Here is a 14,905-nt window from a genome sequence, read left to right as displayed (position 1 = left end):
TTGGCAGCACCAAGCACCATGGTTGTGGAAGTGTGAAACTTACAACAGGGGGATAGTTGGATTACCTCGATTTATAGATTTCTTGCTCATGGCACCCTTCCAAATGACAAAGTTCAAGCTAAGCAGATTCGATACAAGGCTACCCGTTACTTAATCATTAATGACCAACTCTACAAGCGGGGTTTTAACCTACCATACCTAAGATGCCTTACACCAGCAGAGGTGGAAATTGTCCTTCGGGAAATACATGAAAAAGACTGCGGAGATCATGTTGGATCTCAATCCCTAGCACCCAAGGCTTTTCGCCAAGGATATTACTGGCCAACACTCCACCAAGATGCCATCGAAATATCTCGCTCATGTGATACACAACTATTCATCACTCCCTTCCCGAGCCACTAACTCCTATGATCAGCCCTTGGCCCTTGGCCCAATGGGGACATGATTTAATCGGCCCAATGCTTACAGGGAAGGGTAAGGTCTGCTATGCAATCGATGCAGTTGACTACTTCACAATGTGGGCTGAAGTAGAACCCTTGGCAACCATTACTGAGGCAAAAATAGAAGACTTCATATAGAAGAACATCCTTTGTAGATTCGGCATTCCCAATGCGATAGTCACTGACAACGAGCGACAGTTCGACAACAATAAGTTCAAGATGTTCTGCTCTAAGTTCAACATCAACTTATGTTCTACCTCCCCAGCTAATCCCCAATCTAATGGACAAGTAGAAGCCATCAACAAAATAATCAAGCGAACTTTGAAAACCAGCTTGGACAAGGCTAAAAGTTGTTGGCCAGAATTTGTACCCTAAGTTCTTTAGTCATACCGCACTTCGTATCAGACATCAACAGGAGAAACCTCATTTTCACTTGCCTTTGGTACAGAGGCAGTTGTCCTAGTTGAGCTTGAGCAAGTAACGTTCCGAGTCCAGAACTATGTGTAAAGTGAAAATGACAAACAACTTACCCTCAACTTAGATCTAAACATTGAAACCAGGCTCACTTGAGGAATGTCGCCTACAAGCAACGCATCTCCAACTACTATGACTCAAGGGTCAAACCTCGTTATTTCAAAGTGGGGGACTAGGTATTGAAGAAAAGATTACTCTGCGACAGAGTCCCAAGTGAAGGAACACCTAGTCCAAACTAGGATAGACCGTTTGAAGTTGTTGGCATCAGTCGCCCTGGCTCCTACAAGCTTATAAGCTCTGATGGCAAAACCTTTGGCCATCTATGAAACGCTGATCACTTGAAGTACTATTACAAGTAAACTCACATTGTACAAGTGTTAAGCTTCAGCCGTTCGGCATCTTATGTAATGAAGACTATTTGGCATGAATTTAATAAATAGGTGATTTAGACAACTCGGTCCTAATCCTCTTACATTCCTAGCAATGAAACACTCGGGTTTAAAGCTTCAACATGAATGCTTCCAACATGAAACAAAACCTAAGTATATGTCAACAAAACTATACAAATAAACGAACAGCTTCACAGTATATTCGTTCAATCATACATTCCAACACATTCGTACATAAGCCAATTGTGATTCGAAAGGGTTCAACATACTTTGTGTCATTCGACACTTGCTACAATGTGCCTCGACACCTTGCCTTTATTCTCACCAACCAGGTGATGAAATGTGAAGAAGGAACTCATCTTCATGCCACTAACCAGGTGATGAAATGTACAACTCGTACTCTCCTTCATGCCACCAACTAGGTGATGAAATGTACAACCAATTAGGTGATGAAATTTACAACCCGTACTCTCCTTCATGCCACCAACCAGGTGATGAAATGTACAACCCATACTCTAATATCAGTTGGCAACTTGCCACTCATGCCACCAACCAGGTGAAGAAGGAACTCATCTTCATGCCACCAACCAAATGATAAAATGTACAACCCATACTCTCCGTCATGCCACCAACCAGGTGATGAAATATACAACCCGTACTCTAATATCATTTGGCAACTTGCCATTCATGCCACTAACCAGGTGAAGAAGGAACTTATCTTCGTGCCACCAACCAGGTGATGAAATGTGATGAAAGGTGATGAAGGAACTCACATTCATACCACCAACCAAGTGATGAAAGCAACTCACCATTCATTCCACCTACTAGAAGACGAGTGGTACAACTTGTACATGTGAACTCCTAGCATTCACAAATAATCAAAAACCCTCAAGCTTGACAACTCAACTAGGGGAGCACTTATGCCCAACAAGAGTTATAGTCACCAACAAAGTCTTATTGCAAGCAAACAACAACTTCAGTGCATGGCATACGAAGATCAAGCTATTCAACCCTCCTGCATCTACTTCGGATATTTCTCTTCTGTAACAATGCAAACACCACAATTCTCAAAAGCTTCACACTCTCTTGATCAAGACAGTGTGAAGCAAAATCAATTTATGGTGCCAACAAGAGCTTCATCAATGGAGGGCAACCATAATTCTCAAAAGCTTCACACTCTTTTGATCAAGACAATGTGAAGCAAAACCAATTTATGGTGCCAACAAGAGCTTCATCAAAACCAATTTATAGTGCCAACAAGAGCTTCATCAAAGGAGTTCAACTACAATTCTCAAAAGCTTCACAAACTCTTGATCAAGGCAGTGTGAAACAAAACCAATTTATGGTGCCAATAAGAGCTTCATCAATGGAGGTCAACCACAATTCTCAAAAGCTTCACAAATTCTTGATCAAGATAGTGTGAAGCAAAACCAATTTATGGTGCCAACAAAAGCTTTATCAATGGAGGGCAACCATAATTCTCAAAAGCTCCACACACTCTTGATCAAGACAGTGTGAAGCAAAACCAATTTATGGTGCGAACAAGAGCTTCATCAAAAGACTTTAACCACAATTCTCAAAAGCTTCACTCACACGCTCTCGATCAAGACAGTGTGAAGCAAAACCAATTTATGGTGCCAACAAAAGCTTCATCAATGAAGGGCAACTACAACTCGTAGAAAGCTTCACACACTCTTGATCAAGAATGTTCGAAGCAAATTCAATTTATATGGTTCATCAAAACCTTCGACTACTACAAGGTGTGGCTTGCATCACAATCTCTTGCTCAACAGTGTGGAAGCAAAATTTGAATATGTTGTCTCTCCCACATTTTCAAATTTCTAATTTTCCCAAAAAAAAAATTGGGAAATTCAACAAATATCTAGTTTTCCCAAAAAAAAAAAAAAAAAAACGAAATTGGGAAATTCAACAAAGCTTCATCAATGGAGGACAACTACAAATTCTCAAAAGCTTCACACTATCTTGATCAAGATAGTGTGAAGCAAAATCAATTCATGGTATCCAACAAAAGCTTCAACTCCAAAGGTTCAACACAAAAGCTTCACCTACAAAGCTTCAACTCCAAAGCTTCACCTACAAAGCTTCACCTACAAAGCTTTAACACAAAAGCTTCACTCATAAAAGCTTCACCAACAAAAGCTTCACCCACCACAAAAGCTTCACCTACAAAAGCACAAAAGCTTCACCTACCACAAAAGCTTCACCTACAAAAGCTTCACCTACAAAAGCTTCACCCATAAAAGCTTCATCCATAAAAGCTTCATCCATAAAAGCTTCATCCATAAAAGCTTCACCAACAAAAGCTTCACCCAAAAAAGTTTCACCTACAAAAACTTCAACTACAAAGCTTCAACACAAAAGCTTCACCTACAAAAGCTTCACATTATCTTGATCAAGATAGTGTGAAGCAAAATCAATTCATGGTACCCAACAAAGCTTCACTTACAAAGCTTCACCTACAAAGCTCAAATATATATATATATATATATATATATATATATATATAGTACCCAACAAAGTTTCAACACCAAAACTTCACCTACAAAGCTTAAATATATATATATATTCAAAAATTTGAAAAAAAAAATTGCCTAGGCCTCCTCTTCTTTGGGCCTAACAACTTTCATAACAAATATTTATGAAAGAGGAGTTTTGGGCTACCACTAAGAAGGGAAATGCCTCATTCGTCAACTCCCTTGACCGAAGACTTGGGGGACTCCTACCATTTGCTACTGCACCTTGATACTCGAAAGCCTCACGACCACTCAATGACTTGGATTTTTGAAGTTTCCAACCGAGAAGTTTTCCTCACTCCGGAAATTAAAGGAGCACTTCCTCAACATACATGCTTCACTCACAAAGCTTCAACAAAAGAAAAAATTCAAAGAACTTAGTGAAGAAGGCCTTGGTGTATTTAACATAATACGTTGAAATGAAGCAAAGTTTGTTTATTGATATCTCCGATAAGTTACAAATATGTACATATACATGAATCAAAATAAACAAATAAGAGGGAGCCTTCACAAAGGTTGCTCAAGAGAAGTCTCAGCAGTCGGTGGAGCCCCAGAAAGATGAGGCACCAGATGGTGATTATTCGGAGCCTCAGTACTAGGCAGAACCCCAGAAGGATGAGGCACCGAAGGTTGATCATTTCGAGCTTCATTACGCGGTACAGCCCCAGAAGATGAAGGCAATAAATGCCTTTGGAACAAACCCACAAACTTCTGATGATCAAGTAAAATCTGACCATCAGATTCCTACAGCTGGTCAAGTTTCATCTTCATGTTTGTAGCATAGTCATGTGCAAGCCTGTGCAACTGTTTATTCTCATGCTTGAGCCCTCTGATCTCCTATTTGAGATTTATCACTTCAGCCGCCAATGATTCAACTTGGCGAGTTTGAGCAAATAGGCGTTAGGCCATATTAGACACAGAACCTGCACACTGAACACTGAGAGCTAGAGAATCCTTAATAGCCAACTCATCAGACCATTTGGAAAGTAGTCTGTTATCTTTGAGAGTGAGAAGGTTCCTGGCCACCACCGCAGCAGTCATATCATTCTTCATCACAAAGTCCCCAACGGTAAGAATACCAGTAAAGAATAAGAAGGATGGGCGCCATATGTTGTCTGGAGAAAGCATGGCTGCATCTTCACCAAAGTTCAAGTCAAAACGACGGTCGGATGGGCCAGACATTCTCAGAAATGATGAAGGAGAAATGAGGTGCAATAAATCTCTAAAGTACAAAAATAAGGGGAAAATTCCTGCAAGTAATAACTTTCTGGACATACTTCTTGCACACAATTGGTGCCCCTATAAAAGAAAGGGCAACAAGATCGTTGGTTCAAAAATTGAAGAGGCACCACTCTCCGGATTTCGAGAAGCAGATTTTCCTGAGTAAAATTTGTCGACAATCCCCACACGCAACATCAACTCCTCGGGTACCACAGATAACTTTGCCAAAGATCTTTGGCAAAGTTTAGACACATAAATTTTGAAGGTCCAGCTACCCTACCATTACCCACAAAGGTAAAGGAACAACACCAATGCTTGATAACTGGAAAGTCCCTATGTGTGTCAACCTCCGTGCTCAATGGCAAGGCAGACTGGCAAAAATTCCTAACCTTTACTCACATTCAAGAAAACACTCCCAACAGGATTACTTGCTCAAAAATCGAAGAAGCACCGCTTTCCAAATCTAGAGAGCCAGACTTCTAACAGGATTACTTGCTTAAAAATCGAAGAGGCACCACTATCCGAATCTCAAGAGCCAGACTCCCAATAGGATTACTTTCTCAAAAATCGAAGAGGCACCGTTCTTCGAATCTCGAGAGCCAGATCCCCGACAAGATTACTTATTCTAAAACCGAAGAGGCACCACTCTCTGAACTTCGAGAGCCAGATTTCATTGGATAAAGCTTGTCTGCAATCTTCACACGCAACATCAGCTTTCCAAATACCACAGACCACTTTTTCAAAGTGCTCTGACAAAGTTAAAATATGTGAATCTTGCAGCTCCCACTACATTGCTATAACCGAGAAGGGTAAAGGAACAGCGTTACCACTCGCTTTTAGGACAATTCCTATATATGTCGACCTTCATCCTCCACAGCCAGGCAGACCTGCAAATAAAAAAAAATGCTCAACTTTTCTTCACATCCGAGAGGGCACTCTCAGCAGAGTCTCTCGAAATACTCAGCTTCTTTTCCCCTCGATAATACCTCTGCAAACAAGCCATAACAAAGTAAAATTATCTCATATCATCAGGGTTAAAAGCAAGAGTATCCCATATCATACTTTTTCCCTCTCTTTTCCTTTGGCATTGTTCTTACCTGCAAAACAAGGAGAAAGAGAGCAATCAGTCAGCACTTGGAATCAAGCTTCCAGTCAGGAACTAACTGCGTGGAACCCTTTGCCTGATTACTTACCTAGCATTGCTCTCGAGTACTCATCTTCAACATCTTATGCTTCTAGAGAAGATACCACATCTGCCTAAGGAACAGATAGGGCAAGTGAGAATGATACAAGGAAGCATGTGGAGACAAGCGTAACAGAACACGTGCCGATACATCTACTACTTTGTCAACAGCAAAAGTATCTCATATCATCAGGGTCGAACGTACTATAGATTTGATGGACTTGTTTTGACCCTCAAATTCTTGAGTCGGCCTTATACTCTGGAGAAAACCAGAAAACCCTCCAGCCCAGTTCAAGAATAAGCTTGTGGAAAGTTACTTATTCAAAAGCAAAAGTATCTCATATTATCTCTTCTCCTTTTTCTTCTCTTTATCCTTCTTGCTGCCTGCAAGATAGGGAGAATGAGAACAATCAGCCGGAACTCGAAATCAAACTTCTGATATGAGACTGATTGCTTGGAACTTTGATTGCTTACCTTGTCTATCACCTCTTTCGGCAAATCTCCTACCTCGGCAACTTGGGGGACTCCTACTACATGGTTGGTATTGCGTTTGACCAAGCCTGAAACTAAAAGTAAGCTTCAAGTGAAATTGATTCATTACCTTGTGCATCTCCACCGATTAAGGATACCACCCCTGGATGGAGGAAAAGTACTTCCAGAGAAGATGCCACATCTACTTATGAGACAGATAAGACAAGTGAAAATGATACCACACTTCGGTACTTAGAAGTTTCGTGATTACTCAGCGGCTTGGATCTTGCAAGTCCCTAACCGAGGAGCTTCCCTCACTCGGGAACTTAGGGGAGCACTGTTTGTACCATGCTTGACCAATCTCGAAACTACTGAGCACCAGTTAACGTTATACCGTCAAGGACCCAGAAGAGTTTCCCTCCAACCAAGAGGCCAATCACAGTGCAACACGTGTCGACATCAGAAGCCAATCACAATGTGACACATGTCAACATCAGAAGCCAATCATAACACGACATATGTCAATGTCAGAACAAAGCTAGAAACTTTTCTATAAAAGGAGATCATTCTCCCACAATATTTCCTAATGTCATTCTCCCACTGATTTTGTGCATCAACAATACTAATGACACATGGCACCATCCTAACCATTCCTTATATTCTAACATGGTGTTGTGTTTGGTGGTGACGGTGGCGGTGGCGGTGGCGGTGGTGCTTTACCAATTGAAGAGGATGACAAAGGCAATGACATGCAGTCCGGTGAAGTTGAACCCATGCACCCCTTCAGACACTTGCTGCCAGAAGCTAAGGGAGCAGAGGCCTAGCCTCTGTGGGTACATCAAGAACCCAGCCCTCAAGACATAAGTCACCAACCCCAACGCCAGAAAAATTGCTTCTTCATGTGGCGTTCCAGCCCCTCAATGCTAAATACCATCACTAAGCTTCTAAGATCATGAACAAATCTTAGTTATATTATATAATTGTAATAAATATAGATGATGAAAGTATTGTCATTGTTCATGTGTAGCTACCATGGTATCGTTAATCAGTGTACTATGATGAGAAAAAAAAATGGTACCCTATTAAGTAATAAAAATAAGGGAGTTTTAACGAAAAGGTAGCGGTACTGTTCACTTTAATGAAAAATCACATTTTTACACTAAAAAGTCAAACCTGGTCCTATTCACTTTACCCTTTATTTTGTCCTTATCGTTAAAACTCAAAGTTTTCAAGTCATTTTCATTAGTTTTCCTTAAAAATAAATGTTTGCTGATGACTTGTGAAAATGTGTGGTTTATAAGTTGTTAAACGATTGCACCGATGGCAAACGATGAATTGTCTTGATAGTTAAAACAAAATTCTTTTTAACTCATTGTGTTTCAGATTCAAACTCTTCGTTTTCACATATGGTAAATTACAGTATTAATTGTTTATATTGAAAAAAAATACGCTTGCATCTATTAATTTATTTAAGATTTAACATATATATAAATAATTATAACTTGGCATTATAATTAACCATACTCCCCTAATTCATGAACTTTGGATCTGAGCGTGCAAGAGCTTGGTGATTTTTGGGTGGGGTGTCGGTAGAGCTTGGACTTCTGCTTTCTTTGAGTCCCATTATCCCCAAAATCTAAAACCTTTTTGGTATATCCTGCTTAGAGTAGGGGATTTTGGGTAAGATAGTGCCATGTCGAGTACTCATAATTAATGGTGTGCGCACATTTCCGTCAATTAAGTATTTCATCTTTATACATGGAGAATTAAATTCGAGATCCTTGTACACGGAGATGAATGCTCTTAGCGAACTGAACTGTAATTTCTTTACGGTGTTTTTACTGTGCGTTCTGCCCTAATGATGTGATGTTGGCCGCTACCAACTCATGAGGTTAGACGTCTGAGACTTGATCATATTAAAGGCTTGTGTTTGTGTCGCATCGTTTGTGTGTGTAAAATACAGTTTCGACCCATTTAATAATTTGGAGCAATGGTTTACTCAAACATGCTACATAATTCTTGTTCATTTTGAGTTGTGTTGCCTTCAGTCTCGTCCAAAATTGTGATCTTAACAAGATAAGACTCAGATTGTAATGGATGAAGAACATTATACTATCAAACTCTAGAAGCTCAGTAGTAGAACAATATAATATTTTTCTGGCTTCATGTTTGAAACTCTTTCATACTCTTCACAAAATCTCACTTTACGTCTTCATAAATACTTTAACGTTATACTTTTTTCATTAATAATATTGCTTTATTGTCATTTTTTATGCATTTAGATATGACTACTTTAATGGATTTTGATATGACAATGAATTAGGACTACTTTTGGTCAATTCTCCAGAAAAAAAAAATGTAATTATGACCGTTGGGGTCTTTATCACTTGGTATGAAATTAAGATGGACTTGAGCTTGTTCTAGATAATCAATAGGAATTTTGGGTTTTTTTTTTTTTTTTTGAGTTTTTGTTCTCTTTATTTATTTATTTATTTATTTTGTATGCCAAGGTGATTCTTGTGGTTTCAAGTCTCAAATGTGAAAACGAGTTGAAAAGACCAAGGAGAGCCCACACTATGTCAACAAAACTAACGTATCTTTCAATAGTGTTCACGCGACAATTAACGACGATATTGACAAGGTTTTCACGGGAGGACCAAAATAATTTTTAGTGAGCAAGTTCAGGGATCACTTCTATCAATTTTTCTTGTCAGAGACTAAATTATTTGGATAAAAATTCTTTATCTATTTTTTTAATTTAAAGAGAGGGAGATGATTCAAAATTATTATATGAGTAAAGTAATATAAAATATGAGTATAAGAGATAAATTCAGACAAAACAAAATATAAAACTCTGTGTATTCAAGTATGGTAGGGTTTGATGCTCCAAGCTGGTGAGTCTGCTTGATTGTGGCCACGGGCAGAGCAAACTTCTTCATAGCTCTCGGAGTTCGAAAAAAGTGGATAACTATTACTTGCTACCAATTGTCTCTTTTTTCTTTTTAAAGCATGGTAGCCAAAAAAGTAACATGTTTCGGAAAAAAGCCAAGATAAATGCTAACTTGGTGCATATATCATGCCAAAAACAAAAATGGGAAAAGTAACCGTAACAAGAGTCTTTCCCACCCACCACGGCATATAGCCTACTCCCTCCTATAAATGCGCACTGAGGGAACTTGCCCAAGTGCACCACATACAGTACTCTCTCTCTCTCTCTCTCTCTATAAATCTACTTTACCAAGACGATGAAGCAGTCATTGCGCAGTTTGGTGTTGTGTTTGGCGGTGGCGGTGGTGCTTTGCGAAGTGGCGAGGACGGCGGAGGCAGTGACATGCAGTCCGGTGGAGTTGAGCCCATGCCTGGGGCCAATAAGGTCAGGGTCAGCCCCTTCAGGCACCTGCTGCCAGAAGCTGAGGGAGCAGAGGCCTTGCCTCTGCGGGTACATCAAGAACCCAGCCCTCAGGACATACGTCACTAGCCCCAACGCCAGAAAACTTGCTTCTGCCTGCGGCGTTCCCACCCCTCAATGCTAAATACCATCACTGATCTTCTGAGATCGTGAAGAAATCTCAGTTATATTGTAATAAAGATGGACGATGAACTCATTGTCATTCATGTGTAGCTACCATGGTACGGACTATCAATCATTGTACTATGATGAGAAAAAAAAGGGTACTATCACTTAATGAAAATAAATGTTTGATGATAACTTGTGAAAATGTGTGGTTTATAAGTTTTTAGATGTTTGCATCTATCGCAAATGCTGGATTAACTCACTATATTTCAAGTTCAAACTGTCTCTTCTTCTAGTGTTAATTAAGGTACTAATCGTTTTTATTGAAAAAACGTTTGCATCCACCAATTTATTTATTTATTTTTTATTTAACATTAGATATATGTAATCATTATAACTTGGCATGATAATCAACCACAATCCCCAAATTCATGAACTTTGGATCTGAGCGTGCAAGAGCTTGCTGATTTTGTGGTGGGGTGTTGGTGGAGCTTGGACTTTTGCTTTCTTCGAGCCCCATTATCCCCAAAATTTAAAACCTTTATGGTATCTTGCTTAGTGTATGGGTTTTTTGGGTAAGATGTTGCCGTGCCGAGTACTCAGTACTTAATGGAGTGCGCACAATTCTATCAAATGTATTTCATTTTTACAGAAGCAATACTGGAGAATCAAAGTCGAGACCCTTAAAAACAGAGGTAAATATTCTTAACGAACTGAGCTGCAATTTCCTTGCGGTCTTTCTGTTGTGCATGAGGCACTATTATGATTATATAGGGCCCTTTCTGCCCTAATGATATGATGTTGTCCTCTACCAACTCATGAGGTTAGAATTGATCGGTTCAAGCTAGGACTTGATCATATTAAATTATTAATTAATGGGTTGTGTTTGTGCCGCATCATTTGTGTTTGTGTGTGTAAAATATAGTTAATTATATTTCGACCCATTTATTTAATCATTTCGTGCAGCGTGTTTACCCAAACATGCTACAAAATTCTCATTCCCTTTTATTTGTGTTGCCTTCAGTCTCGTCCAAATTATCATCCTAAAAAGATTGGACTGGGATTGTAATGGATGAAGAACATTGTAGATTGTACTATCCAACTCTAGAAGCTCACTAGTACAACACCATAATATTTTTTTTCGGCTTCATTTTTGTTATTTTCTTTATACTCTATACAAAATCTCACTTTACCCCTTTATAAATGTATAAATGTTATAATTTTTCCATCAATAATATTGCTTTATTATCAAATTTTAATAAATTTTGATGGATTTAGGTTGTTGGAGTCTTTTAATAATATTGCTTTATTGCTTTATTAGGACCGTTGGAGTCTTTATCACTTGGTGTGAAATTAAAATGGGTTTTCAGCTTGTCCTTTCATATTTCTAAACGTCTTTTGATTGACGAGTCAAATCTTTTCGTAAAATCATCTCAGATAATCAATAGATATATTTAAACTTGCCATCAACAAATATTAAACAAGATTTCATTTCCTGAGTAAAAAAATATATCATTAAATGATAATATTAAACCGCGAGCAATGCCCTTTACATTGGAGCCTCGTAGGTTGTCGTTTCGCTATAGCTCATGTTTTGTGTTCACAAGTCTACATGCATCACACTTAGTAAAATAACATTAACTATAAAAACCTCGACAAATCAGTCTGGGGGTGTAGTCGGTTATCACGCTAGTCTCACACACTAGAGGTCCCCGGTTCGAACCCGGGCTTAGACATACATTTTAGGTTTTTACTTCTAATTTGTCTCTGTTTGTCAAACAATGGATTTTGTAAGATTAAGTGTTAGATTAGTCACCGACAGGATTCGAACCCAGACTGTCATACAAGAGCTCTGTGAAATCCCATCTTCGGAATTTCACCATTTATTACGTATTTTGTAATTTAAATTCGTATTTCGCGATTACGTTATCTTTATTAGTTAATTTTAATTCCACTAATTATAAGTTTAGTAATTGATTAGTTATCGAGTTGGAAGTTTCATAATCAATCTTTATCTTTCGTTGACATTTCGCAGTTACAACTGGTGTTTTTAAATAAATCTTGAACCCACAAACGCATAGGCGAAAGTCGTTTGCGAGTCCGAATTATAATGGTATAGTTACAGACGTTTGCAATGGTGAAAATATAGATTGTGGGAATTATTTTAATTTCCACTTATGGGTAAAAGGCCCAAATTTTTTTTTATTAATGGACCGGCTACTATAAGTGGAATTGGGCATTTTAGGTGGTGGAAAAAGGTTAGTCAGCAGCCTAAAAAGGGGACACAGCAAGTTTTTTTAAAGGATGAGAAAGGACCTATAGGAAGAAAGAGAGGTTGACACTTTCTTTTCCCATTTGGTGAACCTGTGTACACCATCAACCCTTTTTATTTTCGAACCGGCCAATTTTAGGTCAATTCCTACCATTTCTCTTTTGATTTTTCCTATCTCCTTCACTTGCAACTTGCTTAACTACCTTTCTCCTTCCCTCTCTACCAAAACATTAAGGGGTTTTAAGGTCTATTTCATGTAGAACTCCATAGGAGAACCCAGGAGTTTTCGACGACGAATTGTCATTCCGAAGAGTATTACCATTCACCATCACCCTTAATCAACTTCCCTTGGACCCAAGAACAAGACCCAACTGGTGGTTGGGGTGTTGGAACACCAAGGAAGCCGAATTGAAGAACACCCACTTTAGGGTTTCGTTGGGTGCGAGCCAATTTGAGGACCTTCCTGGTCAAATTGGACTTGGGCACAGGCGGTGATAGAACGTGATGCCTTGACTATCATGCTAAGGTACATTAGCACGGACTCCAGGTGAGTGACTTTAATATATGCGATATTGGTAATTATCAGGTTGTCATAATTATGATCCTGTATGGATATGAATTGGTTTTATGAATATGTTCTATTGAATTGTTATTCCAATACTTCGACATCAATTTATGTTTATGAAATGGGGTGTGGCATGTATATTGGAAATGTGGTTTGATTTGTATGATTGGCATGTTGAAATTAATGTGAGGACTAGTAATGACCATTAACCATTATGATGGGGATTTGTTGCTTCGATATTGTTTCACCTTCCGCTTCAGTGATTGGTTCTAAATTTAGTAATTGTGTCTAATCTCCCTTTGTTGAGTTTTTGTAAATTAAGTAGCATGTGCTTGTCTCATTTCTTTAAGTTGTCGTACATTCTGATTGTTGGTCTTCTGCGATTCCGTTAAGTGATGGTCCGGAATCGTATCCACTCAAATTCCGTTGAGAGATGGTCTGGAATCCATTCTATTCTGATATTCTGTTGTGTGATGTTCTAGAATCGTATCTAAATTGGGTTTCATTTAGTTATTGTTACGTATTGTATTTAGCGATTCCGTTGAGTGAGGGTCCGGAATCGTATCCACTTGGATTCCATTGAGAGATGGTCTGGAATCCCTCATATTTCGCGATTCCGTTGAGTGGTGGTCCGGAATCGTACTCACCTCGAGATTTATTGAATTTGAATTGTGATGACTTCAAAGGTGTAGGCTTCGGCCAAACCGTGTCGCTGTAACTCTACTTTTTATTGTGTTGTATGAGAAGATGGTTGTGAGATTTTGTGATTGGTTTAAGACGAACTGTTGGATGTCTGGGTGACTCATTCGGGGTTTACAAAAGTTGGTATTGATTTCTTATGAATGATTTATATTCAAGATATGTAAACTGTGTTTGATGGTTGGCATTAGCATTATTATCACATACTTGATATTATTGTCACTCTCCTAAGCTTCGCAACTTATCCAGGTTGTTGTTTGCCTGGTGCACCATTTCGATGGTGTAGGCACTGATCATACAGGTGATAGGTTTGAGTAGACTTCGAGAAGTTTGTAGGTGGGGGTAGCAGTGCAGTTATCAAAGACTTGGAGCGTTAGGTTACCCTTGTTTCACTCTTATACTTTATCTTTTGGGACTTTCTTTTGAGCACCTCATACTTGTTCTTAGTAAAGCAAAGATTATGCTTCTTTTTTGGGATGTACATATTTGTAAATATTTTGTGGAGAACTTAGCCACCTTCACATTATTTTGGGTTATCAGTTAAAGTATTTCATTCTGTATCTTATACCGTATTTAACGAACATTATTTTCCTTGTCACGTGTCGATTTTCGACATATGTTGGGATCGGAACGTGACAAGCTCAATACATTTCCACCATTATAGTAAAGGCCACTTGCAATGCATATATAATTATACTTCATCAACTTTTGCTCCACATTTTTATATGTGACGATCTATAGTTTGTTTGCTTATTATATTAACTATAAATAGCTCATTTCTACTTCTTTTAAATTTATGTGCTTCCATGTCTACACATAAACGATGTTAAAAATGAATTTCACATTGACCAGAGGAAGATTTTTTATGAACTTATAAGTAAGTTGACCTCATTTTCATATTGCTAACTGGTTTTATAGTGAAATCTCAACTTTTTCATAGTAGAAAACTACGCTTCATTGGCAACAATTGGATCTTCATTGGGAGAAGTTGTTTATTTTTGCAATTTCTCCGAAAAGCATTTTCAAAGAAGATGTCAAAACTGCTACATAGACATACAATAGTAAAAAATGACAGCAAACTCTTTCCAATCGAGCCTTCAGTTTCTTACGTGACGTTGAGTTAATTGAAGGCAAAGCCTTATG

The 14,905-nt window shown here is 38.6% G+C and overlaps 1 long non-coding RNA gene and 1 other non-coding gene across 2 annotated transcripts; both read left to right on the top strand.

The window, feature by feature from the left end:
- The first annotated feature begins 10,405 nt into the window (after window positions 1–10,405).
- On the top strand, window positions 10,406–14,430 carry LOC126582681 (uncharacterized). The gene is made up of 2 exons (XR_007609564.1): window positions 10,406–13,045; window positions 14,049–14,430. It is a non-coding gene; the product is annotated as an uncharacterized LOC126582681 (long non-coding RNA).
- On the top strand, window positions 11,890–11,962 carry TRNAV-CAC (transfer RNA valine (anticodon CAC)). The gene has a single exon. It is a non-coding gene; the product is annotated as a tRNA-Val (tRNA).
- Window positions 14,431–14,905: the final 475 nt, after the last annotated feature.

The sequence above is a fragment of the Malus sylvestris genome, chromosome 9 (assembly GCF_916048215.2).
Source record: "Malus sylvestris chromosome 9, drMalSylv7.2, whole genome shotgun sequence".
In the NCBI taxonomy this organism is placed as follows: Eukaryota; Viridiplantae; Streptophyta; class Magnoliopsida; order Rosales; family Rosaceae; genus Malus; species Malus sylvestris.
The sequence above is the reverse complement of the archived record's forward strand: the minus strand, read 5'-3'. Positions and strand labels throughout refer to the sequence as shown.